Source organism: Ictidomys tridecemlineatus, chromosome 5 (assembly GCF_052094955.1).
Source record: "Ictidomys tridecemlineatus isolate mIctTri1 chromosome 5, mIctTri1.hap1, whole genome shotgun sequence".
Classification (NCBI taxonomy): Eukaryota; Metazoa; Chordata; class Mammalia; order Rodentia; family Sciuridae; genus Ictidomys; species Ictidomys tridecemlineatus.
In genome coordinates this window covers 102,178,431-102,185,118 of record NC_135481.1, presented here as the reverse complement: position 1 = coordinate 102,185,118, position 6,688 = coordinate 102,178,431, and positions in this window count along the sequence as shown.

Sequence of the window (6,688 nt, the reverse complement as noted above, 5' to 3'; positions counted from 1 at the left end):
GCTCCTTTGAAATGTTGTCCATTTTAAGGGCCATCATCCTCAAGCCTATGTTAATAACAGTGACTCCTGAATTCCTATTGTTACACCTCAACCTCTTCTATTTTTTCTGTAGGCATTTGGAAATATGAATTAGTCACTAAAATATTTCATTAGCTGTTAAAACTCAAGATGTCCAAAGTAGAATTTTTTTTTCCACAAATTGATTTTTTTAAGTCAAACTTTGATATTTGGTTATTGCTACATGTTAACATTATTCCTCATTTTTAGCATGTAAACTTTGAAATACCAGAAAAGACTAGTGTGAATTTGTATCTTTCATACAACTTGTCACTGACAACTTTATTTGCCCCACTACCTACATTATAAATTATCATTTTCCATCCCTTCTCCAAATACAAGGCCCTAACCACCTCGCTTAAGATTAATTCAATGTGATTTCAATGCACCTAATATCTGTTGATCATCTGCTTTGTGAAAAGTGGCATACAGGCTGATACTTATTGAACAAAGGGCACGCATTGCTTGGCCCTTAAGATACTTGGATTTATAAGACTAATAAAAAGAGGTTGTTTAATAAATTCATAAATTATTGACTAAATATAATCAATTGCCTAAATGTCTGAGTCAGGAAATGAATGTCCCCACCCCATTATGGGTGGGGACAAGAAAGGAGATATTTCAGCGTTTTCCAGAGTTAGGAAGGGAGACTAAAGACAATCCAAAAGGATAGCAGAGCCGTGAGCTGAGAGGGGTTTCTGATGACATCATTTTATTACCTAGATCTGGCCATACTTGGAAAACCCAGCTAATAAGTCAATTAATTCCCCTCCTTCCTTTCTTCTTCAATTTCTTCTTGCTCACTTTTTTTTCTCTTTTAACAGCAAGTCTATTATTTTATTCCAGCCATCTTTCATTCCAACTAGGGGTTTCACTGGGGTTTAATTTCTGTAATAACAAGAATCCTCGTTCTCCACCACTGGGGAGGTTTTGATCTTTCAGTGCCCTGAGATGTCAGCCCACTTCCTGTGACCTCTACTGTTATTACTAGTAACTCAAGACTCATGGCCCTTTGATGCCTGTCTTGACTCCTCTCATTGTTTGCTTCCTACTTCTGTATGTCTACTATATTTATTTTCTGTGTTTTAGAACAAAACAGTAAAACCAGAAGTAGCTCAGAATTAAGTATTTTTTTTCTCTCTGCATTCCTGTCCTTAATGAATTTTATTATAAGAAAGCAAATATCCTGTAGTCCTTTTTTCTCTCTTTCCAGTGATAAGCAGGATGCCTCTTTCATAGTACTTAATACATGTTTACTAGACTGTATTTTGTGGAGTAATGACTACTCCCTGGGAAATGATAAATGCTCACTCCTCTTATAACCACACACTCAGTTCTTTGTGACTTATGGATGGCTGAAAATATTTTCTTCAAATATAAATATTCTTGCATCGTAGAAATGCTTTAAAAATTAAGCTTCAAACAAAACAATGTAATTATTGGGCTAGAAACATGGATCATTAAAAGTATTTTTACTTGGTCACAAACTTTGTTCTGTCATTTGAAACATGAAGCTACTGACTTAATTTGGGTCTCTGATTCTGATTTGTCACTAATAATGATTTAGAAAATTATGGATTAGGCATGCTATATTTGCTGTGTGCTAAGAAAATTCTTTTTTTAGATCTGGAGAAACATGTCTAGATTCAGTTGTGTGTGGTATTGTTAATTTATAACTATGAGGGTAAAATTTTTATTTGTCTTGTTCATTCCTTTCATCTTCAGTGAGTGCCCCAAACAGTTCCTTGAACACAGTAGGTGCTCAATAAATATATGTTGAATAAAAGAACAAAATAATGTGTTGATGGTATGGTTAATATAGGACTAACACTTATGTCTAGACTAGTTGGACCTTGTATGTTATTCCACATCAGAATGATATTCATATGTGGTTACTCTGGAAAATTGATGTTCCTATTTTGGAGAATTTATTTGTCAGTAAATGAGGTAATGTGTGAATGCAAGTGTATAGGGGGGTGGTTAAAGGAAGAGCAGACACATGTTTTATAATGCACTATACTTTTTAATCACCAATATTTAATTTTGGGGGGAGGGTACCAGAGATTGAACTCAGAGGCACTCAAACACTGAGCCACATCCCCAGCCCTATTTTATATATATATTTTTTTGTTTAGAGATAGGGTCTCACTGAGTTGCTTAGTGCCTCACCTTTGCTGAGGCTGGCTTTGAACTGGCGATCCTCCTATATCAGCCTCCTGAGCCACTGGGATTACAGGCATGTGCCACCATGCCTGGCCCCCAATATGTAATTTTATAAGAGGTCCTTATTGCATTTTGAAGCTTGTTTATAAGTACAGCAATGGCCTTAGTGGTCAAAATATCTAGCTTATTATAGTTCTAACCATCTTGGGTGACCTCACGTTACCTTTCTGGTCTAATTTCTAAAATGAAAAGGCTTTTACCAAACTTACTTTTGCTAAGTTCTCTTTTCACTCTAATTTTCTTTATTTAACACTTACCCTACATATATAGCATGTTCCAAAGTTACTGGTCTGCAGTTAAAGACACTAGCCATCCTTGCTGCTGCTCAGCCTGACTACATAAATTTTACACAGAGATGCAAGTTCAGTGTGATAAGACCTTCATATTTTAAAAAGAAAGCCAGAAATTCAAAATTTCATGAGAATTTCAAACTTTTAAATATTGGCCACAAAGTCCAATAGCTTCAAACTGCTGCTCAATCCAAGCAAAACGTAGCATGAATTGAACCCAGCCCACGGGCTGTCAGTTCATGCTTTCAAGTTTGTTTCTTTTTTCTTTTCTGCCCTTACCATTTTCAATGACTACTTTTCTGGCCAATGAACAACAGCTGCTGTGCATTATTTTTCTGCTGCACCCACAAAGCATAGTGTTGGATCATAAGGCATGTAAGGTTAGTACTGCAGGATGAAATTGTAGGTATGACATGTGGAAAAGCTATCTTCTTGGTCAAATCTGACTTCAGATTTCCAAGGTAGGATGTGTCTGCATTATTTGATGTAGGATCCTAGTCAGAAAATTGTCATATTATTTAGGAAATGGAAAGAGATGTCTAGAAAGTGCTTAGGAAGTATGTAGCTAATAATTCAGTAGAAACCTTGAGATCTATTCTTCGTTTTCCAACAGAGAAGACGTAAAGTAGACTCAGTAAGGGAGGAATGCTGTTTCATATCTTACTAATTATATTCCTTCAACAAGTTTTATGCCTGATGATGTCACTTCAACTTAATTGAAATTTAATTGAATCAGAATGGTGTGGCAGGAAAATCACATGGACATTGAAATCAGACTTGGGTGTGAATGTAATTTCAGTGACTAACTGGATGATCTTTGAGTTATTAATCTTGTCTATGCCTCAGATAACTTTTACAAAAAGGGATAATAAGACTCACTTCTGAAAACTGCTATGGCAAATAGAAATAACATATGTGCTGATATGAAGTGCATGAAAATGGTAGCCACACTTACATTCAACATTGTTCTGGGGAAGATGGTTATGTGAAATTTTATGCTTCATAAAGACAATAAACATGAACAAAGCATTATTCTTGTTTTTAAAGACTGAATACTTTAGTTGTATAAACAAAATATAACCATGCATGGCTATCATTCATGGCACACTCTAGTACATATTAACAAACAAGTCATGAAAGCACAAGAGAGTTCTAAATTGCCTCCCTTGTGAACACTTTTGTTATAGTTAACACTTATTTGAATCTTGCTTATTTTAGTAGGAAGAGGTAGGTTGAGAAGAGTCTCTAGGAAAGACTTTCCAGAAGAAGAAAACAGTAAGAAAAAAATTGCATAGTTTCCAGAAAGCATAGGAGAGATAGTGAAGATATTGATGGAAGATGATGGAGGATGTAAGAGGAAGGATTGGAAGGAAAGGTTTGGGAAGGTGGTGGCATTAGTAGTGGTATACAACGTCCCTATCACAAGATTACAGTACAGATGAATAAGATCATGTAAAAATGTGGGAACATGAGACACTGTGAAATCCACCTGCAATATTTAGATCTTGATTTTTCTCCAAAGGTCATGTGTCCAATGCTTAGTCACTAGGATAGTGTTATTCAGAGGTGGTAGAATCTTTGGGAGGTGGAGCCCCGTGGAAGGTCCCTAGGTCACTGGAACCATAACTGCAGAGGGAATTGTGGAGCCCTAGCCTCTTCCTCTTGCTCCCATTTTTGCTCCTGGGCCTTGAGGTGAATTTTTTTGCTCCACTATGTGTTCCTGCCATGATGTGCTGCCTCACCACAAGCCCAAGGCAATGGAGTTAATCAATCATGGAGCAAAAATAACCTCTTTATCCTTATACGTTAATTATCTCAGATATTTTATTATTGTGATGAATGACTAGCACATCACTTTCTGAAAACATCAAGTAATTTCAGCTAGATACATGTAAAAAAAAGGCAGTTTAAATAAAGCACAGAAAAGTGACCTCAAACTTCCTTTCCCATAGGAGCAGGTTCTGTGCTTGGGAAAGCAGGGTTTCAAGGAGACCATGAAAGTGTTGATTGAACTCTAGTTCAGAGGAATGGCAGGCAGAGCTGTGTGAGAAGAAAACACTAGCAGGTCAAAAATTTTCATCCAAGAAAAGCAGAGGAAATCCTGCTCTAGCTTCTACTGTTCTAGCAAGGGCCAAGTATGATAGACTTTCTTTCTTCATCTCTGAGAAGTAAATAGGATTAGTTCATCAGACACATATAAATTATACTGGGATTCAAGAGGATTTGACCACCTTCTCTTTATTGGAAGAAGAGAGATGTAGAATATTTCCATTTCCATTATCAACATAATTCAAGAAGTTATTACAGCTATGAAAGTTGAGCAAGCAGATGTGAAAAGGAATATTGTTAAGGAAAGACATATTTATAGGAATTTTGAAAATGCTTAATTAAAAGGAATTAGTGAAAAGTTGACTGAATACAGACTGTTGACTGAAAACAGAATACAAAAAGTTGACTGAAAACAGAATAATGATGTTGAAAACTTTGAAAATTTTTCCAAGAATCTGGGAGGTAATAAAATGGCATTCTTGACAGGAAGAAGAAGAAGGAGGAGGAGGAGGAGAAGGAGGAGGAGGAGAGAGGGAATTAAACACAGATTTAGGGAAAAAAAAGCCAAACATAGAATATGTAGCATGACAGAATAGAAAGAACAAGGAAAACAAGTAAAAAAAAAAAAGAAGAAATTGTGCTGAACTGAAGAAGGACCCAAGTTTTTGACTGAAAGGACTCAATAATTATTTAGATAAATATAATGTCAATTTTCTAACATCCAGTGATAGCTTATTGACATTTTTTAAAACAAAGATAGATTATAGCTTAAAAACATTAAAGCTAATTGAAACTAGTTAATTAAGTAGAACAAAGATGAGACTCACATCGGGGCTTCTCTAAATACTGATCCTCACAAGGATAGAGAATGAGCAAAAGTGCTTTGGATTTTAAAGGATTGTAATGTAAGAATTCAATATGCTGCAAAAGTGTCATAGATATGTTTTGAGAAAGGAAACATGTTTCAGATTTGCAGGGATTAGGAGATTATCACATAAGGGTGTACTTCCTGAAAAAATAATTTACTAGAGCACACATTCTGGGAAAGCAATTGAGAAATAAAATCATCAACTCAAAACTAAGAAAGTAAAAAATTAAAAAAAGATTAGGTATTGAACAATAAAACTATTTGAATATCAATGGTTATTTTTTGGTAATGAAACATTTTACATATAAAAATAACCTTCAACTTCAGATACATGTTAAGAAAAGTAACAATAAAATTTGATCCAAAACCTCAACTCAGATTATATCAATATAAACTGGAAAATTGGTGAGGAAATGGGAGAGTGAGAAAGTAAAGTCATGCCTTATTTACTATGGGAATAAAGCTGTACTCTTCATTTTTTATATTAATAAGACCAAAGCTTGGTTCTAATATATTTTTAAAATAGAAATTATTTAGTTCATTATTACTACATAGAAAGCATGATGTAAAGATTTGCAATAAACAGAAAAAGAAAAAAGATGACCCCCAACTAATATGTTACAGTAGTTAAATAAAATAAATGGTAACTATATGAAAATGTCAACACTGGTTAGTTGTATACCTAAGTATGGAATAAGTTTACTTATTTACTTAAGTTGTACATACCTTACATACTTTTTATATAAACAGATTAACTACATAATAACAGCTAATATACATTTTTTGATCAGGGTAACAAATTATATGAAATAAGTAAAAATTATTTTTAAATATAGAAAAATGCTGATAATACTATCCAATGAAAAGAACCAGGATGTTTCTACTTTTGTAAATAAGAACATGTAGATGGACAAAAATATCTTTGGTGAAATCAGAATTAAGATTTACATCATTTTCATATTTTTTTGCAAAAATTTTCTATAATCACATGGGGACTCTTTTTTAAAAAAATAATAACAATAAAGCAAATAAATAAGAAGACAAGTCCATGCAGAGTGTTGGCAGGGGCTCTGGCAGTGAAGGACTCCAATACCAGGTTAAAGAATTTGGATGCATTGTTCAGTCAGTGGGGAACCACTGGAGCTTTTAAAGAAGGGCAGCAATGTGAACAGGTTTGTATTTTAAGAAGATCAAGACAGGT